Here is a 22,425-nt window from a genome sequence, read left to right as displayed (position 1 = left end):
AACCATCCCACCAGGGCAGGATCAGACAGTGACCTGGTGCCCAGACAGACATCACCTTAGATTCATAGGAGGTTACAAGTCTATTGGCCTTAGGGCATTTATAAGCTTAGCCATGTTATACCATTGTTCCTGTATAGACCAACTTGTATGGTCTTTATTTGCAGTGCAAGTGTATGATCATCACTGACTGCTCTTATCCAAGAGGGACATGGGTGATATACCCAGGGAAAATGTACGTTCTCCCATCCAGTTGGCTAAGTTATGCTTAAATAGGTTTGTTTGGGTGCCTAGGCAGTAAGACATTTCCCTGTAGTACATTTTATTGGGGACACATGGCTAAAGCAACATTCAACTGCAGAGAAATATGGCTGTTGCAAATTCCCTGTGGGTAAACAGAAGAATGTAGCTCTATTCCCACAACTTCAATAACCAAATTCCCAGGGGAAAAGTAATGTCCACAGCCTCTAAGGTAACATGAGACAGCAAGCAGTATGGAAGGCATCTGCAGCAGGCTGACCAATGGGCATATCAGTGTCAGGAAAAATGTAGTTCACAACGGGCAGTGCCTTTATAATTGGTGTGTATGAACCACCCCTTTCACAGTGTCTAGAGAACATTACCTAAAATGCATACTGGTGCATAAATGTGACTACAGTAGCATGCAAGACTTCCTCCATGCTATAGCACAAGTCTACATGTTGTAGTTACATAAGCATGTACTGTACACTGAGCACAACACTCATTACTTCTTCTGCCTTCATGCACTCAGTTATTAAAGCTGTGGACAAGGCAGTGTGTGCTTCTCTTTGCCCACAGAGAATTCACAAAAAGCCATATTTCTCTGAAGCTGAATGTCACTTCAGCCATGTGTCCTCAACCAAATGCATCACAGGGAAATGTCTCGATAATTAGACACCTGAACCTTAAATAGTTTCATTGAGGAGCTCTGTTTTATGTTAATTGAGATTGCTTTCCAGAGCAGTAGCAATCTCTGGGAGACATATCTGTCACTCCAGCATGTCCTGTTAATGCTGCAGGCTAGGTTAAGGTCCCTAGACTGAATAAATCTTGCCCCATGTGAATAGGTGATGTGCAGCATTTCCATTATGCCAGAGTCTAAGACTGCTCTGTAGGCCAGGCACAATCCACCTCTCAGCAGCCTATAAGATACAGAGTACATTGACAGGGCCTCCAATCTGTCCATGATGGTCATATGTTGCAGTCCCTGAACTGTCTTGATGAGAAACCTCTGAGGTCTCTCCAGCTGCTGCAGGTGTCTGTTGAGGTACATGCACAAGGGAGTGTTGCACTTTATTAGTGATCTGATGAGGTATGTGTACAGAGGAGTTATCCTTAACTCTGTATGTGATGCCCTTACTTATGAGATTTGCAACAAAGAAGTCCTTCCTTACTACTGTGGACAGATGGCAATCACATTTAAGGGTGCTATCAACCTGTGTTCCCAACTCTCTCCCCATGGGGGGATCTGTTAATATTGTAATGTGCAGGGACTTCCCTTGGCCATAAGGGATGATAACATATTATTTAGCATTTATTTTGAGTCTGTGGCTTTGGCAGCAATCTTTTGCCTATGTAAGGCCTTAATGTAGTATGTCACCATTGTTGTGGGACTCAATGATTGCACCCAGTTTGCAGTTATCGGTGAACATGGTAAGCCACAGGCCATCTATTTTCACCTGGACATCTGAGAAATACATTCCAAACCATAGGAGGCCCAGCACAATTCCTTGTGTTACACCAGTGGTAACTGGTCTGCTGCCAGAGGTGGAATCCCCAATTTTGACTGTATGTGCTCTGTCGGTGATCCAGTTGGCTATCCATCTAGTGAAATTAGGGTTAATTCCCAACTGTGTGAGTTTATCAATGATGCCTGAGTGGGGGGTTGTGTCAAAAGTCGTGGCTGAGTCAAGATAGGCTGTATGTACTGTTTTGCCTTCATCCAGGGTTTTGGTGACATTCTCAAAGTTGTCCACCAAGATTTAATAAGCCTGATCTACCCTTAACAAAGCCAGATTGTTTCTGGACAACAGCTTGAAAGTCACCTATGTATTTGTTGATAAGGTCCATGATTATTCTCTCCATTACCTGGATGATATGGCTGGTGAGGCTTAGGAGTCTATAGCTCCCACTGTTGGTTAATGGACCCCTTTTGTGCAAGGGAATTACTGTTGCTGTGTTCCACTGTGTTGAGAGAAAGCCGGTACTTACACTGTGGTTGAAGAGAGTGCCAACTGGTTCTGGTAGGTCCTGTTTCAGACCATTTAGTACACAGCCTATGTTACAAAAATGTGTCAGTGTTTCACAATGCACAACTGATTTGCTCACAGAGCAGCAGTGCAAGCTCTGAATAGCTGCTGTAAACTGAGTGCAAACTCCCCAAAATACAATGCTGGAATACAAGCAAAGTTAAAATTATTTTTAAAAAGTAAACAAAGGGAAAGGCCAATAGTGAGCCTTATTCCAACAATTCCCCAACTTGGATGGGTTATTGGCTGCACATTCTGCCACTGGGGTGCAGAGGGGGCTTTCTTAATGTAAGAGGGCCAGTTTAAGTCCTCCAGTGATGCCAAGCAGTCTAGGTTCAGCAACCCTGAATCGAGCCTATGCTATAACATGCAGAAGTACTAGAAATCCAAAGTGCAGAAAATAGCAATCACAACAGAAGAACAAACAGTTTAAATAAAGCAGCAATTCAGTAGAATACTCCAACAAGAGTGTAGATAACAAATCTTCCTAGTGTGAAATAAGTGGTCTGGATCCCAAGTGCTTAAACCAGAACTAAGGCACTTTCAGAATAACAGACACAATAAGCCTTCATCCAGCAATTCCCAGCTTAGAAGCATGTAGTCTATCATCCCCTGCCACAAGAGTCTACACAAGAAACCTTAAAAGTAAAATAACTGATTTTGAGGCCAAGTGTTTAAACCATAACAAAGAGACTTAAAACAACAGACATAGTAAGCATTCAACAAGGAATTCCCACCTCAGAAAGGCAGAGGCTACCATTTCCTCCCACAAGAATGTAGACTACAAGTCTTCTTAATGTAAGACAACTGGCCTGAAGCCCAAGTGCTTCAACTAAAAGTAAGAAGCTTAGAATAACAAAAGAGAGCAAAGTGCTTGGAGAGAGAATAAATAGCCAAAAACTTTAATATAAATTCGCCACAACCTATAATTAATTGGTGGAGAGCTTTCGCATTTTTTCTTCAAGCTTAGAATAACAGTTATAATTTAATGTGATACCAGACAGATGACAGTGACATGTCTTTTAATTTACCCACATACATGATTTCATGGTTAGTAGGCCCTGTGTTAGCTTGTTGAAAGCCCTGTGGTTTCTCCAGCTGCTGCATGTGTCTGATGAGGTTCATGCAAAATAAAGCATTATACTGTATTATTGTTCTGATGAGTTTGACTACAGTGCTGTCATACAATCCTGAGATCTGAATGTGATGGTGTGTCTTATGATGTGCACCATATGTATGTACCGGAAAACATTAGAGAGAAAGGTTATAAAGTAATGACACACATGGCAGCTCCTGACTTTACAACCCTTAAAAGAGAATACACTAGAAAGTGCTGTCATGATGATAATATCCTCGGTATCATTTGGCAAGGCAAATATAACTGACAGGTACAATTATCAGATCAACAACACAAATGCAGATAAACTAGGCACTAATGTAGCTATGCACCCTGTGCATCAGACACAAAGCTTTTGTATCCCTGAATCCAAAAGAGAGAAAACAGGCATATGGTGCATTTATCATTAGTTGCACAGGGTGCTGGCTGGGGGTCAGGATGCCAAGGCTAGCACAAAAGGTCAATGAGTGTCTGTGAGGGAGAAAAGGAAGAAAGTGGGCTGTGTGTGTGTCTGTAGGGGTCCTCCATGTGAAAGTGGTGTGTGAGAGCCTGCATGAACACAACCAAGCTCAGTGTTAGCTCTACGTCTTAGTATGTTGGACAGGTGTGAGCCATGCATGATAGAGGTGGCAATTCATCATTGTCACCCCCAACCATGAGACCTGGCTCTGCCAGGAGTTGCACTGGCACCTCCATGCCCAAGGTCAGATGGAATGCTGCTACCTGAGCATGACCAATGTCTGCTGGACATGCTCCCTTCACAGGAACACCCAGGACCATGAACCCATGGCCTGCCACATCTGGGTGTGGACAGTACACTCCCTGATGGACCAGCAGAAGTACTGCCACTATGGGAGTGTGATCGTGAATGGCCACATTGGCTATCAGCAGATGTTGTGGCTGACCTACACCCACAAGGACACCATTCCCCTCCCAGCAGATGTTCCATCACACTGTTCATTCCACGACAGACATCCCTTTGTCCATCATAGACACCCCTCATTCCAACATGTCATTTATCCAATCCAGGGAATCAGGAACATGATGGAGGCAGTCACACATGTCAGATTGTGCCATATCCACAACACTGAGCATTTGTCTGGAACACCTTTCTGAACATGGCTGTGCCTCCATGATGGCCCTAAACATATGTTGTGTGACATGGGAAGAGACACCTGCAGAAGGTTGAGAAGGGACAGCAGGCCCCCTCCAAGCATCACTATCAATCCTCCTGCATGTCACCTCACCAACACTTTGGCTACAACCAGACTCAACAGGCACTGAAGCCACAGTATCCACATTTCCCTGCTCAATGTCATTGCCCTCCACCTGTCCTATATCTGTGGGATCAGTGGACTGGATAGGCATAGGCCTACTGGCTGTGTCCGGGGAAAAAGAAGAGGTGGCTGGATGTCAACCTTTGTGTCAGTTTCAATCTCTGCACCTCCCCCCCATCTGTGCCTAAGTTTCACTACCATCATTATCAGTGTCTGATGAGACACTGACATCAAGTGGCAGAGGGCCCACATTCCCGCTGTCATGATCACCTTTGATAAAAAGGGGAAACACAGACATACATTAATACCTTTACTACTATGGTGCAATATATGCTAAACAACTAACAGTGCTACCACTATTACAGAAAGTACAGCAATACACACAAGAGGCCTAAATTTACACATTATATTTTTACAAATTGATCTGCAGTATTTAAATAACTTGATTTGGCTTACCATCTACAGAAGGCAGCATACATTGCTGGATTCCTGATGGTCCTGAAATAAGTTAAACAAGAGGTAAGGCCAACATCATCACATTTAACAGTAAGATAGGAGGTACTTCATGTACTCCTGTCAATCTGCATGGCATGTTACTTCTACAGGAATGTGGCTGACAACTCAAATTGTGCTTATCAGGGGGGTACCACTCTTCAATTCCCCCAGTTACCCTCTGCATGTCTCCATGCAGATGTGAGCATGTCAGTGGCTCATAAATATGGCTGTGGCCACCTACAGCATTTATGTTTGCAATGATTTGCTGCCATAGTCTCAGCCTCCCTGGCATATTGGGATGACCCCTTCCAAGAAAGAAAAGTGCCATGGTTGACAGAGCGCATCCACTATGATTATGTTCTCTGCCTCACTGAAGGGTGATATGTGCCTCAATTACTTTTTCAGTCCTAAAAGACAACAGATTAATAATACACATAACTATCACATAACTACAAAGTAATTGTTACCATGTAATGCAGTTAAGGTAGGCAGTCAGTAGTACCCACTGGAAAAACATTACACATACAATAGATGGGAAATACTAACAATAGGCAGGATGCAAAACAAGGACAGTAGCAAGAGCAACATATCCTTGTGTGTGCCATAGCAGTTACTCAACTGTGCTCACCCCAAAAGAACAGTCCATTCTAGTTTGTGACATAACAATAACTTCTCTTTGCTCCCCCCACCCACTGAAGAACAGGCACATGAACCATTTTGCTAATAAACACATTTGAAATGATAAACATGCATTCAAAGCACCTGTCCTTGAAACATTTGTACATATGTATCACACAGTTTAATATTTGGATGCATTGTCATTTGTCCATCTGAAACGACTTGACAAACATGGCCATTCCATCAGTACACCTCTAACTAATGCATACAGATAGCAGTGCAAAAGGCTTTGCTTCACATTATTCATTAGTATATTCCAGCATATGCATTATGTAGTTTAAAAAATGATAGCATACCTGCTGGAGTTTAATACTCCTCTGTAAGGATAGCTTGGAAAATAGTTTGCTTTGCTGAACATGCAGCAAGTACTCTTACCATCAGTTTGGCTAGCTACACATTTGCCTTTTTATAATGGAGTAGATTATGAATGGACTGCATCTGTCTAGGATGTGTTTCAGAGATGCTAATTAAAGCATAAGCAGCTGAACTGCATGTTAATCAACCAATCTGGTAGAGCTGTTCAAGAAGTAATAAAGCAACCATTTAGACTCCTTGCTGTTTTTTTCTGTGAATTTCAAAAGTAGTGGAGTACAGACACAGAAAGTCTACGCAGATAGAATGTTAGGAGCTGCTGATTAACTCCATTTGTATGTGCTACAGGCTGCAAGCAATGCTGCTGCTGTCAATAGACCTAGGCCAAGACAGAGAAGAGTTTTCAGGCCACATTTAACTTATCACAACATACATGACATGGATATTGAAGAGTGCTGCTGGTGGATAGGGACACAATACAGGAACCCTGCAACCTCTGCCACCCTCAAATCAGAGCCACAGCCTTTACTTCTCTATGTATTAGCTGTGTACTACTTGCATCACATTCAGCCCTGAACTAACACTGTGGCAACTGCTACATTTACAAGGTAAGTCATGGACATGTACTGTATTGTATAATAATATTACGGCATGTCCTTGTATTTCATCACATGGTACAGTAAGCAACTACAAGGTGGGAGATTTGTACAGAAATTAATGTCACATGTGATAGCAGAGAGTTATTTGATGTGTATATATCCATTAGCAAGTAGTAGGCCTCAGGCCTCTACGTTTCACACATTGATACCTCCCCAAAGTAAAGATGATCACTGCATTTCCTCAGTTTAGCACCATATGTTTGAAATGGGAAATCAAAACAGAGAGAAATTCAAAAGTAATGAGACACATAGCAGTTTCCAGCTCACCATCCTCACAAGATCAAATGGGCAGGATGCAAAACAAGGAGATTAACAAGAGCAACATATCATTGTTTGTGCCATAACAGTTGTTTAGCTTGGGTCCACCCCCTTGAAAGAACATTATACCCTTGCATGTTCCATGACAGGAACCCACCTTTGTTCCCCACTCCCAAAACAGCAGTCTATGCTTGTTTGTGGCATCCACTTTTCCATTAATTTGATGGCAACTGAATATCATAGTGTTCCCAGTGAATAGCCTCACACATTTTAAGGTAAATGATATAGACTGACTTACACACTGCATTTCTCTGAGTACTGATCAGATAACTGATAAATGACCAAGAAACATAGAAAGGTAGGACACAGCTGCATATTTACAAGGAATAATCACAGCAGGCTGTATGATCACTAAGTGTACTATATCCAGCTATATTGCATAGAATACATTTACAAATAACAGGTTATGCCTTGATATCAGAGTACATTAACTTGCATTTGGTTGCGTCAGAAATTACATCATGTATTTGCTGCAAAGCTGTTTGTGGTGCAAAGATGGATAAGTCCCCCCTCCTGTTCTGTAATGGTGCATTGCAGTGAGAGTTGGGATCTAGAGCTATGTAGTCATATCTCATGTGTACTAACAGTTTCTACTCTGCATGCCATAGATTGATTTTCCACACTTCAACTAATTCTCTAATGTTTTACACTTTTTTGGGGGGGGCACTGTTTGTGCAATGCACTGCTTAGCACAAATGGCTTTGGCTATGTGCATTTAATTTGCACATAGAGCAGTAGTGCAAAAACCATAGGAATGGGCCACCCAGGTAGAAGACAGGACCCAGACAGCCAAAAACATATACTTGTTATATCCAATTTATACTATTGACCATCCCACAAACACATTTCCTGACAGCGCGCACTGTCTCGCAACATTTTTGTGCAATGGCAAGCTCTGCACAACACTTTCAAATGTTAAATGTTGCAAATCCAGAAAGTGCACACTCTCAGTAAGCGCGATACCTGCAGTTGGTGGGAAAACCTCATTCTACATTGGTCTTGATCTTTGATAGGCAAGGCAGGCATTCCTGGACAGGTTTTGAGATTCTGTGCTCAAAGATGGGGTGTCCAGGAGTCCAAAGTGCTTGTTGGGCTCCTAGTGAATGAACATGGGCCCAGCTGTTGCACAAGGACTATCATGGCTCAGATTACAGGCAGAGGCATGGAATAGTCTGGCCCGGGCTCTGACCAGAGTTACTGGTATGCCCTGCACTGGTGAACAATGTAGAAATCACTACAGAGACCTCAGGATGAGGAAGAGGGATACCCTCAAACATTGGATCATGGAATGTAGGACTGGGGGCATCCCACAGATGTGTAAGTATCACTTACAAAGACTACTTGCCAGATTTAAAAGCTGGATATTGTCAGGACTGGTATGCTTAATGGAATTCTGTTCTGTTCGCTTCTGTTTTTTCCGCAGACATCTCAGGTCAAGAACTGAATGTGAGAACCCATGCTGCTATACTGGGACGGATGCAAGACCCATGTGGTATGTATGCATCCCAGCAGTGGGGTTATTTTAGCATTAAAAGTTACTACACATTTATTGGTTAATTATACAATGATATCATACTGAGCATTCATTTCTTAACAGTAATAGGGAAGTATGCATGCATTACTCTAGAGGGCAAAACAACAGTTCATTATTACAAAGTAGTCATAGGTTGTGCCTTCAAAATCCACACTTCTCCAATATACAATACTGTTAAGGTTTCATCAATATTGCAATCTAACATCAGTGCCACTACTGGCTTGCTGTAAATTGGAACAAGTATATTTGATGCACACATCAATGATTGCGTATTGCAATCTGTAGTATATTGTACACCTGTTAGGAGCTGGGTAGTCTTAACAGTAAACAAAGGTATTTGTTAGGAGTTGATACTGTTAAAAGCAAAGGTAATATAATAGAGTCAAATACTTGTATCAAAGCTTTGTATGTCACAACTAATTTTCTCCTTTTTTTTCTCTCACCCCAACCCTTCTCTGTCTCTGTCTTTTTTCTTTATTTTTTTTTATTTTTTGTTTTTCCCACAGCACAGTGGGGTAGGACTGTTCCACAGGATCCATCTGCCCCCATTCCACCAGCTACAGCACTACTGCCCAGTACATCTGGTGCAGAAATCGGTAGCACCCTCTCTGCCACCTCTGCACTAACCGGCTCATTCCAGTAGTTCAGCCTTGGAGGATAGAAGTGTGGCTCCCTTCCAGGAGCAGTGGCGGAGGTGGTGAGTTTATTACCAGTGACAAACTGCCAGGGATTGTGCTCCTCACTGTTGGTGCACTCCTATGCCAGATGGAGACACTGCATTTACACCAGAGTATGTAGACAGTCTGTATTTTCAAAATATATTAAGCTTAAAAATAGTGATTTGATCTTTTGAAATCAAATGTTAAGAGAAACTGGATAAGTAAATATGATTTGGATATGGAAAACTGGCTTATATTACAAATCAATAGCTTTTACTCACTAAAGTTTATTTAATATTTTTATTAAACAACAAAAAATATTCACACATTCTTTACTTTCTAAACGAATAATGAGACAAGGATAATATGTTTATCCAAATATATAAAATAATTAAAAACTATAAATTTTGTATCAAAGATATCTATTAGGATTATGCTGTCCAAATGAGAGGGTCAGCTTTAACTGCAATAAATAAAATGATTTTAATATTCTCAAAAAACTTACATCATCTTTATTTTGGAGATTATTCATTTGGAAATTTCAACAAGGATCAGTTATCACACCGAGAAAATTTAAATTATATACAAAAAATAATGTATTGGTTGTTGCAGGTGTAAGTCTTTAATCAAAGCAGATTGGCAACATGTGGTTTATGACTGCAAAGTTCTGCAGCATATTTGGGAAAACAAGCCAATGTTTCCTGCAGTGAGGTCTGATAAATGCATATTAACTAAACTTTTGGTGTTGTCTAACACTCTAGTTCTCATACGTGTAAAGCAATATGTTAAAGCATTTGGATATTTTATATATAAACACCCATAGATAAAAGCATGGCGCTTATTTTATGTGAAGTCTCAATTCTCACTTCTCTGGAACTAACAGCCAGGAAAATTAATACAAAGAATTGGAGAAATGAGGTTACACATTAATTTACTTAATTTATACATATTGTCACTGCTGTGTGTCATAAAGAAATCTCTGCTATTAAGATGGAAACAAAATTGCCACAGATTATAATTACTAGTTAAATTTTAACTCAATGGAGACATATTAATCAGTGTTTTATGATAAGTTTATGGCTGTTTGATGAATTTAATGATGTATATAGCAAGGATTGATATAAAGACTTGTGTAACCTGTTGTTTAATTTAATGAATGTGTTAGTTCCTGAATATTAGCATGTGTGTATGTATATAATAAAGAAAAATATATAAAGAAAAATATGTGTACAGACAATGAAAATAAATAGTCTCCACAGAAAGAAAATACTTATCTCCACAGGAATGTGAATAGTTTATACAATCACTCTGATACATAAAAACACCTTTAAAAAGGACTACATGGCACATTGAAAGAACAAAGGTTTCTTCATGATGTTGACCGAAGATAATACAATAGTAAGCTAATATCAGTAAAGTGTAATGTCTGCACTCTGAATGTATTGCACATTTAAAAATATTTTTTTCTTAACTCTGTATTTTTTTAAAATGTAATGTCAGTACTAGACACATACATGTTTCCCCCCCAAGAACAGTAGTCATCTGGGAACCCCTACTAATATACCTGATGTCACTCCCTCTTCAAACCCCCCTCCTCTCTCTCAATCTATACTAACCTAACAAAGCTAAACCTACCCTCAAATGCCTACTACATTAAATAAATTCAATACTCTATAAACAATGTTTATGATATTATATATGTCAATGTATACTGTTACCTGATCCTCTGATATTAATGAGATGCCACTGATGTCAATGTATATCTGTATTTGTCTGATTATATCAATGCCTATGTAAATTGTACTTCTGGAGCTTTTCTCCCAGGCCTCCGCTGAAAACGGGCTTACACCCAGATGGACTATCCCAGTAAACAAATGTAAAATAAATAAATATATACAGCATAAAATCTATGAGTTCAAGAACATCTATAACATCCTTATTGTGAATGCATACATATAAACATAAGTACTTCTGTTTTATGTCAATACTTTATATAACGATGCACAGCATATACTAATAATTCCTGTTAAACTTAAAGCCATACTGTCATGCTATTAAAATTTACATGCAGAAGAGAAACAAACAAATATTTTATTTTCTGTACACTAGCACTACAATATTACATTGTCAGCCACCATGGCAAAATAAAATAAAGAAATTACCATATACAAAAAAATAACTGAAAAGATGTGTAATAGTACAATGTACTGATTATAAATCGTTACTATAGTTTTAATCCATAGTTGGAATTATTACATGCCAGTTGTAGGTTGAAATTCTGGTACCTACACATGGCATTTAGTATTTAACAACTTTATTAATGTTCATTTTCCAAAGGACTATTGCAAAACTACAACTTATTTTGACTTTGTAAATAAATGTCGTATCTCCCAAAAGCTTTGATTTTTTTCACTAAAGTTTCAGGGAATGATACTGACATAATTTATCTATAAACTAGTTTTAGTTTGGTATCCTAACATCAAAGGTAAGGGGACAACTTCATCTTGAATTTTAATTAAAAAATCAATTTTATATCATTTTAAGCATCAACATATAAACATAATTTAATTATACTATTGACAGAAATACATATGCCCTAGGATTCAATAAACTCCATGTAGGCTTCAGGGAAAGCCTACATGGAATTTACATGTTTGCACGGTGAGCAGCAGCGTTAATTATGTATTCATGCCACTCACTGCGTTTTAACATAAACATGCCCAGTTTCATGGGTCACAACGGTGTTGCCGTCCAGGAAACCATGCAAAGCAACATAGGTTCATAGGTTCATAGGCAGGTACTAGGCTATCTGCCTAAAGGCATTTATAAGCCTAGCCAGAATGTGTTGACTTTCGCCGCCCCCTTAGATTAGTTCCCTGTGCCTCTGTCCAGCAGAGCCACTGAAGTGATCCCCGGGGTAAACTTTCTGTTTCCCATCCACTTGTCAAGGTTTATCTTGAAGAGTGTTAGTGAGGAGCTCTGCCTAATGTAGATTGGAATCTTGTTCCAAAGCATGGAAAGTCTCTGGGACAGGTATCTATCCCTCCAGCATGTCCTATTTATTGTTGTGGTGAGGTTTAGATCCCTAGAGCATGTGGCTCAAGGGGATATGGTTTTCTTTAGGTGGAGCATGTCCATCAGTTCTGGGTTGGACATGGCCTTGTATGTCAGGCAGAGATCACTTCTGAGTAGGCGGTATTCAACTGAGTACAGCTGGAGTTTCTTCAGTCGAGCTACATAAGGCATCTGTTTGAGGCCAGTGATCCTCTTGGTGAGGTACTTCTGTGGTCTTTCCAGCTGTTGCAGATGTCTTGTAAGGTGCATCTCAAATGGGGTGTTGTACTCTATGATGGGTCTGATGAGTGATGAGGAGAGGGGCACAATGACCTCTTTTGATCTGGGTGAGAACCCTTTTGTGATTAGGTGAGCCACATAGAAGGATTTTCTAACCACTTTGGCAATGTGATTATCAAAGCTGAGATTTCTATCTACTTGGTTCCCCAGATCCCTTATTATGTCTTCCGTATTTAGGGGACTACCACCTATGTGGTAGTTTGTGGGTACTTTGTTTTTTCCAAAGGGGATGACTATGTACTTTTTGGCATTTAGCTTGAGGCCATGATTTTGACACCAGATATCCATCTCAGTGAGACCCTTTTGAAGGATGTCTGTGTCAGCTGGTGAGTCAGTTATAGCCCCTAGTTTGCAATCATCTGCGAACTTCATCAGCCATAGTCCTCCTGTGCTTGCCTGTACCTCTAAGAAGTATATACCGAACAGGAGGGGTCCTAGGACTGAGCCCTGGGGAATGCCACTTGTAACCGGATTAGAGTCGGACCTAGCTCCTGCAGCTCTCACCATTGCAAGGTCTAGGTAGGCTGTGTGTACCACCTATCCCACATCTATAGCCTTGGTAACTGTCTCAAAGAAGTTCACCAGGTTTAGGAGGCATGATCTGCCCTTAACAAAGCTGAACTGGGTAGGGTCCAGTGTTTGGAGGTTCCCAATGTCTCTGTTAATGAGTTCCATGATGATACGCTCCATAGCCTTGCAGACCAAGCTAGTCAGGCTTATAGGGTGATAGTTCCCTGGGACTGTTGTGGCTCCACCTTTGTGGAGCGGAATAACTGTTGCTATGTGCCACTCTATGGGTATGTAGCCTCTGGAGGGAGGGAACTAACCCTTCACCTAAACAGTGTGTTTAGGTGAAGGGTTAGTTCATCTCTTGAGCTCATGTAGGATGCTGGGACACCATCCGGTCCCATTGATGCTGTGTCTTAGGCTTTGGAGAGGGCTGTTTTAACCTGAGTGTATGTGATTTCAGGGGCTCTACATTCTTCTGGTATGGGTATGGGCCCTTTTGGGGGTGAGAGGGGGGTGAAGTTTGCACTGAACCTGTCTGCCAGGATGTTGGCGATATCAGTCTGTTCAGTATATTTTGTGCCATTCTGCAGTAACTCCGAGCAGATCTGAGCTTTGCCACTTAGATTCTTGACATAGCTAAAGAATGCCTTGTGGTTATCTTTGGAGTCCTTGGCAATTTCTCTTTCGAAGCTAGCCTTGGATGATTTTATGAGGGATCATAGTTTCTTGCTGATACTGATCAGGGATGTCTTCCCTTCTTGGGATTTTACTCTTTTCTGTACTAGTTTCCATATTCTATTGTATAGCTTGTTTATGGCAGGGGTCCACCAGACTGGTTTTCTTTTCTAGGAAACCAGGTCACCTCAGAGCAAAGTAAGTTAGAGGGATTGCACAAAATGCCACAATGATTACCAGGGCTTAATATATACTTATGTATATGGTCCAAAGACTGTACAGTGCAGAGTATTGTGAAATCCCATTGCAGGCATTCTGTACAAAAGTTGTGTAAATGATCTGTAAGGGTACATGGACTTCCATATTAAATAAACAGTCAGGGGAAGTGTGTGTATTGAATAGGGACACACAGATGAATTGTAGGAATGAACATAGAGAAAATAACAGGTGAAACATTATAATGTACAACAGATGGGATGTAAATGGAAGACAGTTATAGCAGGAACATCAATCACATATCAGTATGGTACAGTACATACTGCACAGTGAAAATGTGTATAATGTGATTGCCACACAAGGTGATATAACAATGGAGAAGATATCTCTGTGATATAAACATCCTTACATGAACAATGCAAAGGACATCTATCAGGGATGTTGTATACAATCAGGGTAGTGTGCATTTTGTGAAGCTGTGCAAACTGATTTGCCTGAATATGAGTGTAATCTCAACAGAGGTCTTCAACAAGTGGAGCACAGTTACAGGCTCATGGACAATAGTATCAAAAGCATGCACAATTATAAATTACATCAAATTAATACCACTAATAATCCCATGACTCTGACACAACATATGTGATTCTGAGTAATCAGAGATGATTCTGCACAAACACACTTGGACAACTATTATGACATGTCAGCATTCTATAAGGGTAAACAAGCACACTGTCCTGACACTGTAACATCTGCTGGATGTTTTAGGAGGGAAACTGCTATACCTGTATGTGACATTATGATCAATACAGGTTAGTTGAATAGTGTGCATGGCAGATATATATGGCAAAATCTACACTATCATGAATGTAATCCATACCATCAGTGTTGTCAAACAGCAATGTATGTACTGCGTGCATCACTGGAACAGGAATCACATGTGCATCTGGTTTAACACCTTGATGGGGGTTGTACACCATCAGACAGTAATGTTTACACAACAAAAATAATGCCTAGGTATGGCCAATAAAATGTGTGAACAGCTCACTGTGGCAAACGTGATACACTTCAGTTACACATCACTGGAAGATGTGTAGGGAAGTACATGAAAACGGTGCATTGAACTCTGTGGTGTGATGAAGGCTGTGATTTATGTAGGTGTCATGGCCTTTTTTTGTGGATATCCTTCACATACTCAGCAGCTGTGTTATATACAAGGCAGTAGTCAGGCACATGATGGTGGATGTTCCACATACCATCTATCCAAGAACACAGGTCACATACCACTTGATCTGAATATAGGGCATGATGTCTACATTATCCTTGGGTTGTGCATTTGTTTTCATGATGTAACAAATCTCCATGTTTTTGTTTAATCTTATGTGTTTTCATGGCTGTGGCAGCAATCGTTCATGTGTGTTGATACTGTCTGTATTACACTAATCTCACAGCTGGAGTCAATGTTTGTCCTCAATCTGTAGTGTTTCAGACAGCTATTTGAACACAGGATGTGTATGTCATTTGTGATGTCTGTGACTTAAATAATGGACAGGAAAGGTCCTAGAAGGCAGCTCTGATGTACAGACCTGATCACTGGACCTGAGATATAGGTCACTTTGCACATTTCAACATATTTAGATGCCATGCATGTGATCCACTGGCCTACACACTTGGTGATATAGCTGTTTATGGCCACATCTGACAATGTTGAGTTAATACCTCAGTGTGGATTTGTGTCAAATGCCTTGGCCTGGTCAAGTTCAATGGGATAATAATGTTGTCATCATGCATGCCCTCAATGACTTCTTGGAGGACATCTATCAGATGTAACAGAAATTATATAACATTAACAATTCACACAGGTCTGTTGCACAGAGCCAGGATATTACTAGTGTCCATTCAGAAAAGGTCCATGATGACATGTTGGTCTACTTCACAGTTGAGGGGAGTCAGGATGTGTTCATGCATGCATCAGGTGCTGCCCCCCCCCCCCAACTCAGATGTATGTTGATGTACACCTTTTTAGAGAAACATAGTCCATATAGAGGGTGTGTTGAAGTGCGTATTCAACCGGATCAGGAAGGTGTATGTGCTGATTCATGCCATTGGCGATCTGTAATATTGTCACAGCCCATTGATTCTGTGTGATAGGCCTGGATGAAGGTAAGACAATGCATACTGCCTATCTTGATCTGGCATAGGGTTTGACTCAATCCCCCACTTACATATAACTGAGAACCTCTCCCAGCTGGGGATTAATCCTTACATCACTAGATAGGTAACCATTTGGCTCATGGACAGAACACATACTGTGAAAGAAGATGAATCAACCTGTAGCAGTAGAGCTGTCACCACTGGCATACCACAGGGATCTCTGCTTGGTCCTTTTGCTGTTTGGAATCTATTTCTCAACAGTTCAGGCTAAAGTATATGGCCTTTGGCTTACCAAGTTTGCTGATTCTTACATATTGGGTGCAATCATTAAGTACACCATTGATGTTAACATACTACAGGAGGGGCTAACACAGGCAAATGATAGTGACAAAGTCATACAGTCTACAAATAAACACAAAAATGTGACTCTATTTCAGCCTTCTGCAAAGTGGAACCCCCAGATAATTACAGCACTGACAACACTCCCACTGTTCTGAAACCCAGTACTATAAGACATGGGAACACACATAGATAGCAATCTGAACTTTAACCACCAAGTGTCCACAGTGGTAAGGAAAGGCTACATTTTGCACATCATAACTTGCCCCACCATATTCAGATCTGAGGATTATATAACATCATTGAACTCAAAACTCATCAGAAGACTAGTAGAGTATAATGATCCATTTTGTATGTACCTCACCAGACACCTGCAGCAGCTGGAGAGACCACATGGATTTCTCACAAAGAAAACACAGGGCCTACAAACCATGCCATGACATATGTGGATAGACTGAAAGTCATGTCACTGTAATCACATAGGATGAGGTGACTTCTGCCTGACTTCCAGGCTAGTCTCTGACCCTGCCCTGCTGGGAATAGTGCACATCCACAAATCAGTTATAGTTTCTGCTGAGGAGAATATGGTAATAGCAGTGTCCCACATGCTGCTATAAAAGGCTCTCTCTAATATCAAGCATGTGCACACACACACACACACACACACACACACACACACACACACACACACACACACACACACACACACACACACACACACACACACACACACACCAGTTGACTGTAAAGAGAACAGAATCCCTACCTATCTAAGTACACTGACTACATAACTCTGTATTTAAGACAAGCAGCACAGCTCAAGTCTGACTTGGAGAGTCTCACACCACACTTTATAGGTGATAATATCAACAGTGTCTACTGAGGAGAATATGGTAATAACAGTGTCCTACATGCTGCTGTTAAAGGCTCTTTCTAATGTCAACCAAGTACACAAACCACACACACACACACACACACACACACACACACACACACACACACACACACACACACACACACACACACACACACACACAGTCGACAGCAGTGAAAACAGAACCCCTACCTATCTAAGTACACTGACTACAGAGCTCAGTACTATACTCAAGCACCACGGCACAAGTCTGATTTGCACTCAGTGCAAAAAATAGAGGCTAAAAAGTGAAGGGACCCATTACCTTTTCTGGTAATTATGTGTGTTGTGTATTATTCTATTTTTTGACCAGATTATATATGTTAAAATTGGGTAGATAGGAAAGTAGTGAAATGGGGAGAAAGCAGTGGGGAAAAACAAAGGGAAGGAAATACAGGAATGTACAGGAGGGAAGTAGGAAAGAACATAGTTATCCATTTTGTTAATGGTGTAAACTGAAAATATTTGGACTGTCACCTCCACAAAGTGGGGTGACAACAACACAATCATGTTGTATAGCCAATTGGACCAGATCTGCTGTGTGTGAAGAAGACACAAATAGTATGAAATGGAGCACTATGTATGGGACAATATTTTTTGGTGGGACAGGTACCAATTATTTATTTTTTAATTCAGTAAGAGAGGAATGCTGGGTAAGGGACATTGGTACTTCTTGGTCAGATAAGTTGGGTAGGTGAAGAAGCAAACCCAAACAAACAAGACAAATAAGACAAGACACAAGGATGGTGAGGGACACAAAAGTTTGGGAGACACCATGTTTGACGTGAGGGAAGGGACAACCCAGGCTCATGCCCATCAAACATAGAGAGACTGAGAATCTAGTCCTCACCCACTGGGCTGTCATCACTGTCCCCTTACTCCTCTGGGTGCTGGAGTGCTTGACATATTCTTCTCTTATATACCACGAGGGAGAGCAGCCTCTCCATTTAGTGTAGGTGTACACCAGTCATGTGGTACACAACCCTACACACTAACCCTGGCAACTCCTGGCAGGTGATGAAATATTGACCTCCGCCACTACTGCTGGAGGGTACAAAGTACCAGCTGCTGGGACAGTGCTACCTGAGGGTGCAGGTGGTGTAGGTGCAACAGATGCAGTGTTGCCAGGTTGGGTCCCAGATGTGCTGGGCATCAGTGCTGGAGCTGGTGAAAGAGGGGTAGGCTAACTCACTGGGGCTGGCCTATCTTACTGTGTTGTGAAGCATTTACTGATTTGTTACAGATGGATGACAGAGACATTTTGACAACACATAATAGAAAATAAAAAAGAGACAAGGGTTGGGTTAAAAAGAGATACAATTAGTACCATCTTGTGTGACATACAGTGTACTATCACAATTAGACAGTATGTTATCTGAACTATTATATTTAAGTATATGTCCTATCAACTACAAACTATGTTTGGATTGCTGAAGCAATCCTTGCAATGTGCATATATTACACATATGCTTGGTCCAAGTATACTGATTACAATTAAAAGTAGGGCATTTATGCCACTGGTTAGAGTTTAATTTATGTTATATTATGAAGGAAATGCAGTATTGTATAATTACTGCTCCTGATATTTGAACCCAAAACCTCTGACTACAGTCTTACACTTGCCTTCTAAAGCTGATTTGTGCTACAGACGTGTGCATGCATACTTGCTTTTACAGTTAAGATATGTATGCTCACTTTGCCACTACTGATAGACTACCAAAAAATCTATCAGTAACTTTTAAACCTACAATAATATGTCTGATGTGGTGCACACATACCACTTACTTTCCTCAGCCTCTCCAGATGTTCAGCATGAGCCCTATGATTCAACTCTATATCAGCATTAGCTGTGAAAAGCAAAGAAAAATGGAAGAGCATTATGCATACTAGTTTTGCCTAGATTTAGCTTTAGCTGTATTAAAAACTATGTTTATGACCATATTTACACAATTGTGGTATGTCACCAGTTTGAAATTCATTCAATCACTGGTTGAGGGTATCCCCTTTGTGCCTTTGTAGGTCATTAAAGTGGTGCCTACACTGTTCTCCAGTGCATTGGATGCCAGTCACACTAGATGCAGCCTTAGCCAAACTACTCCAATCCTCAGACTTGTACTGGGAGCCAGAATAGTCCCCTTGCAGAAGCCTTTGGCTGTCGTGCTTGACCATGAGTCCAATAAATATCCTGGACTCATGAACACCCCACTTCTTTGCCCTAATCTGGGCACCCTCCCCTCTAACACCAGACATGTCTGACACCAAATATAGTGCAGTGGCAACTAATGATTTCTCACCAATTCCTATCACATTTACTGGTAGTGCACTAACCTGAGAAACTGCCAACCAAGCTTGGGTGATGTTAAGTGTCGCGCAATACAGCCAAGTAGGGAGAAAAGCAGTTTTTGAAATTAAAAGCTTAATCTGACAATTGACAGTAGTTTGAGAGGTGTTTGCTGCTGTAGGTTGGAAACACATTTTTTAAATTGGAAGGTAAGTGTTAGGTGAGTTAACTTTGCAGACATGCATTGGGTGAATACATTTCATGACCTGACATATTTTTGGTTTGGCTTTATACACAGATAAAATTGAGTTTTAAATGTGGGATTCAAACCTATACATAAGAAACAAAACATTTTTTTCCACAGCAGTGATTGTCCAACTTTGTCGTAGAAGAAGTGTTACTCAGATGGGTCTATATTAGAACATCGAAGTTTCACAACTTCGAATGTTCTAATATCGACCCCTATTTAATGAATGCTGAAAATAGCGAAGCTGTGGAAGACTGAATTTCTTCCTAGGGAAGGAATTCGGTTGGCTGTTCCTCTGGCTTCACTATGTTCAGCACTGTGGTGGAAAGTTACTGGTTGGGATCAGGTAAGTGTGCGATTGTGTGGACGTGAGGTTATGGGCGAGGGGTAGGTGAGTTAGGGTTAGGGCGCAGGTCAGGTAAGTGTGCGATTGTGTGGACGTGAGGGTTAGGGAAGGGTAGGTGAGTTAGGGTTAGAGCGTGGGTGAGGTGAGTGTGTGATAGTGACGGACCTTAGGGTTAGAGTTTGGGTTAAGGTAAGTGGATAGCTAGTGGTGTGTGTACAGTTTAGTGTAAGATTAGATGTAGGATTTTAGGTGTATGCATGTGGATTGCTGTTTGTTTGGTGTGTTTGTGTTGTGTGTATGTGTGTCGGAACAGTGAATTTTTTCCTTGGAAAAGTTTGCTGTTCTGCATGTTTGATGTTGTCAGCATTTGCTGAATAGGGGTCGATATTAGTACATTCGATGTTTTAAAAAGTCGATGTTCTAATATAGACCCGCTCAGACATAGTCATGAATCATTCATAAATATAAATGACAATTTGAGGTGTTAACCCAGTATGTGTGTAACCTGACAAGGTTCTTGTATATAGATTCAGCTGTGTATCTGTCTCATTTAACTGTAAAGGTCATCCAAGTACAGATAGTAGAATTATACTTACAGAAATATCGTAGACAGTATACCCTCAGTTATACATCTAAAAAGACAATAAGGGTGTCTTATCCTTCGTACATATAATTCATCTAAACTCTACTATCTAAAGTGTTATAAATTATATTAAATGTAAGGGGAAATGGAACAACAGTAAAAATGTTTGGAATATCCTGTATTAGAATCCAGGACCATGTGTATTGCAGCCCTAGACTTGCACCTATTGCCATAAGAATGTTAAAATAAAACTTGTATATTTTTCTGTTCATTGCTATAAACTATACTATCACAACTTTAAAAATATGTTACACTCCCTGTACTACAACCCAGGATCATCTGCATCACAGCCCTACACTTAATCTTGCTGCCACAGAAGTAGTTACATGACAGTTCCATAATTTCCTAATCATTCTTAAGTTCTGTGTGTTAGCCATTGTGCAACGCTGCTTAGCATCTTTGTGTGGTGCCCAGCAGGATTAATTGAATGTATCCATTTTCAATTATTGACTATCTATTTCTTGTCTGTAGGTATTCAGTGGCTGCAGGTGCTGGGGAACCTTGCTAACCTCCCTTTCCCTTGTTCACACTAAGTGATGCACTGCGCAAACACTGCAAATTAAAAACAGGGGAAAGTAGTTGAAATTAAGAAAAGCAATCTATGAAATAAACACTACAACATGTTTGGTGGTACATATGAAATATTTTCACACAGGTCTGGATTTGAACTTTCACTCCAGTGAACCTTCAGAACACAGTAAGGATGTGTTATCCCTCTTTGCCACACCAACACCTTTGCATGAGGGAACTGAAATCATTCTGCGTACAACCAAATGCAACACCATCCACAGTGCTAACAAGCCATATGACAGTTATTTGTTCATGTATTCATTTCAGATGTAGTTTACTGAGTGACCACACAACCATTTATGACTATTGCTTGCAAAAATGCAGCTGTGTCTTATCTCTCTGTGTTTGTTGCTCATTCTTGTCTTATCTGAGCAGCAATCAGAGACATGCAGTTTGTAAAGCATTCTATATCATTGTCCTTAAAATGTCTGAGGATACTAAATGACAATAATATACAGTTGTCAACAAATGAAGGGGAGGTTGGTTGATAATGACCTGAAACTGTGAATTCTGTAATGCTTACATACATTTAAAGCCTTGATAAAATTACTTCTACACTTTATAAGTCTAACCTGGCTGACACCCCTCCCCCACTGCTGTTGTGTTTTCCTTCTTGCTACCAGTAATCATTCACAGTTGCAAACCATTACCAGAATGTTGATCACATATTAGCAAATGCACAGAGCTGTTCACTAATGAAGATTCAAACATTTCTGGATTGGCATTACAGAAACTGAAAAACCCGCATTCGACCATCCCAGTTTAATGGAAGTACTGTTCCACACTTTGATAGTAAACCTATATATGTATATATATATCTACATTAGCAAATGCTACTTTTATTTGTATGCATTACTTAGAAGC

The sequence above is a fragment of the Protopterus annectens genome, chromosome 4.part1 (assembly GCF_019279795.1).
Source record: "Protopterus annectens isolate FY-2018-M chromosome 4.part1, PAN1.0, whole genome shotgun sequence".
Lineage (NCBI taxonomy): Eukaryota > Metazoa > Chordata > Ceratodontiformes > Protopteridae > Protopterus > Protopterus annectens.
This window is presented reverse-complemented; position numbering follows the sequence as displayed.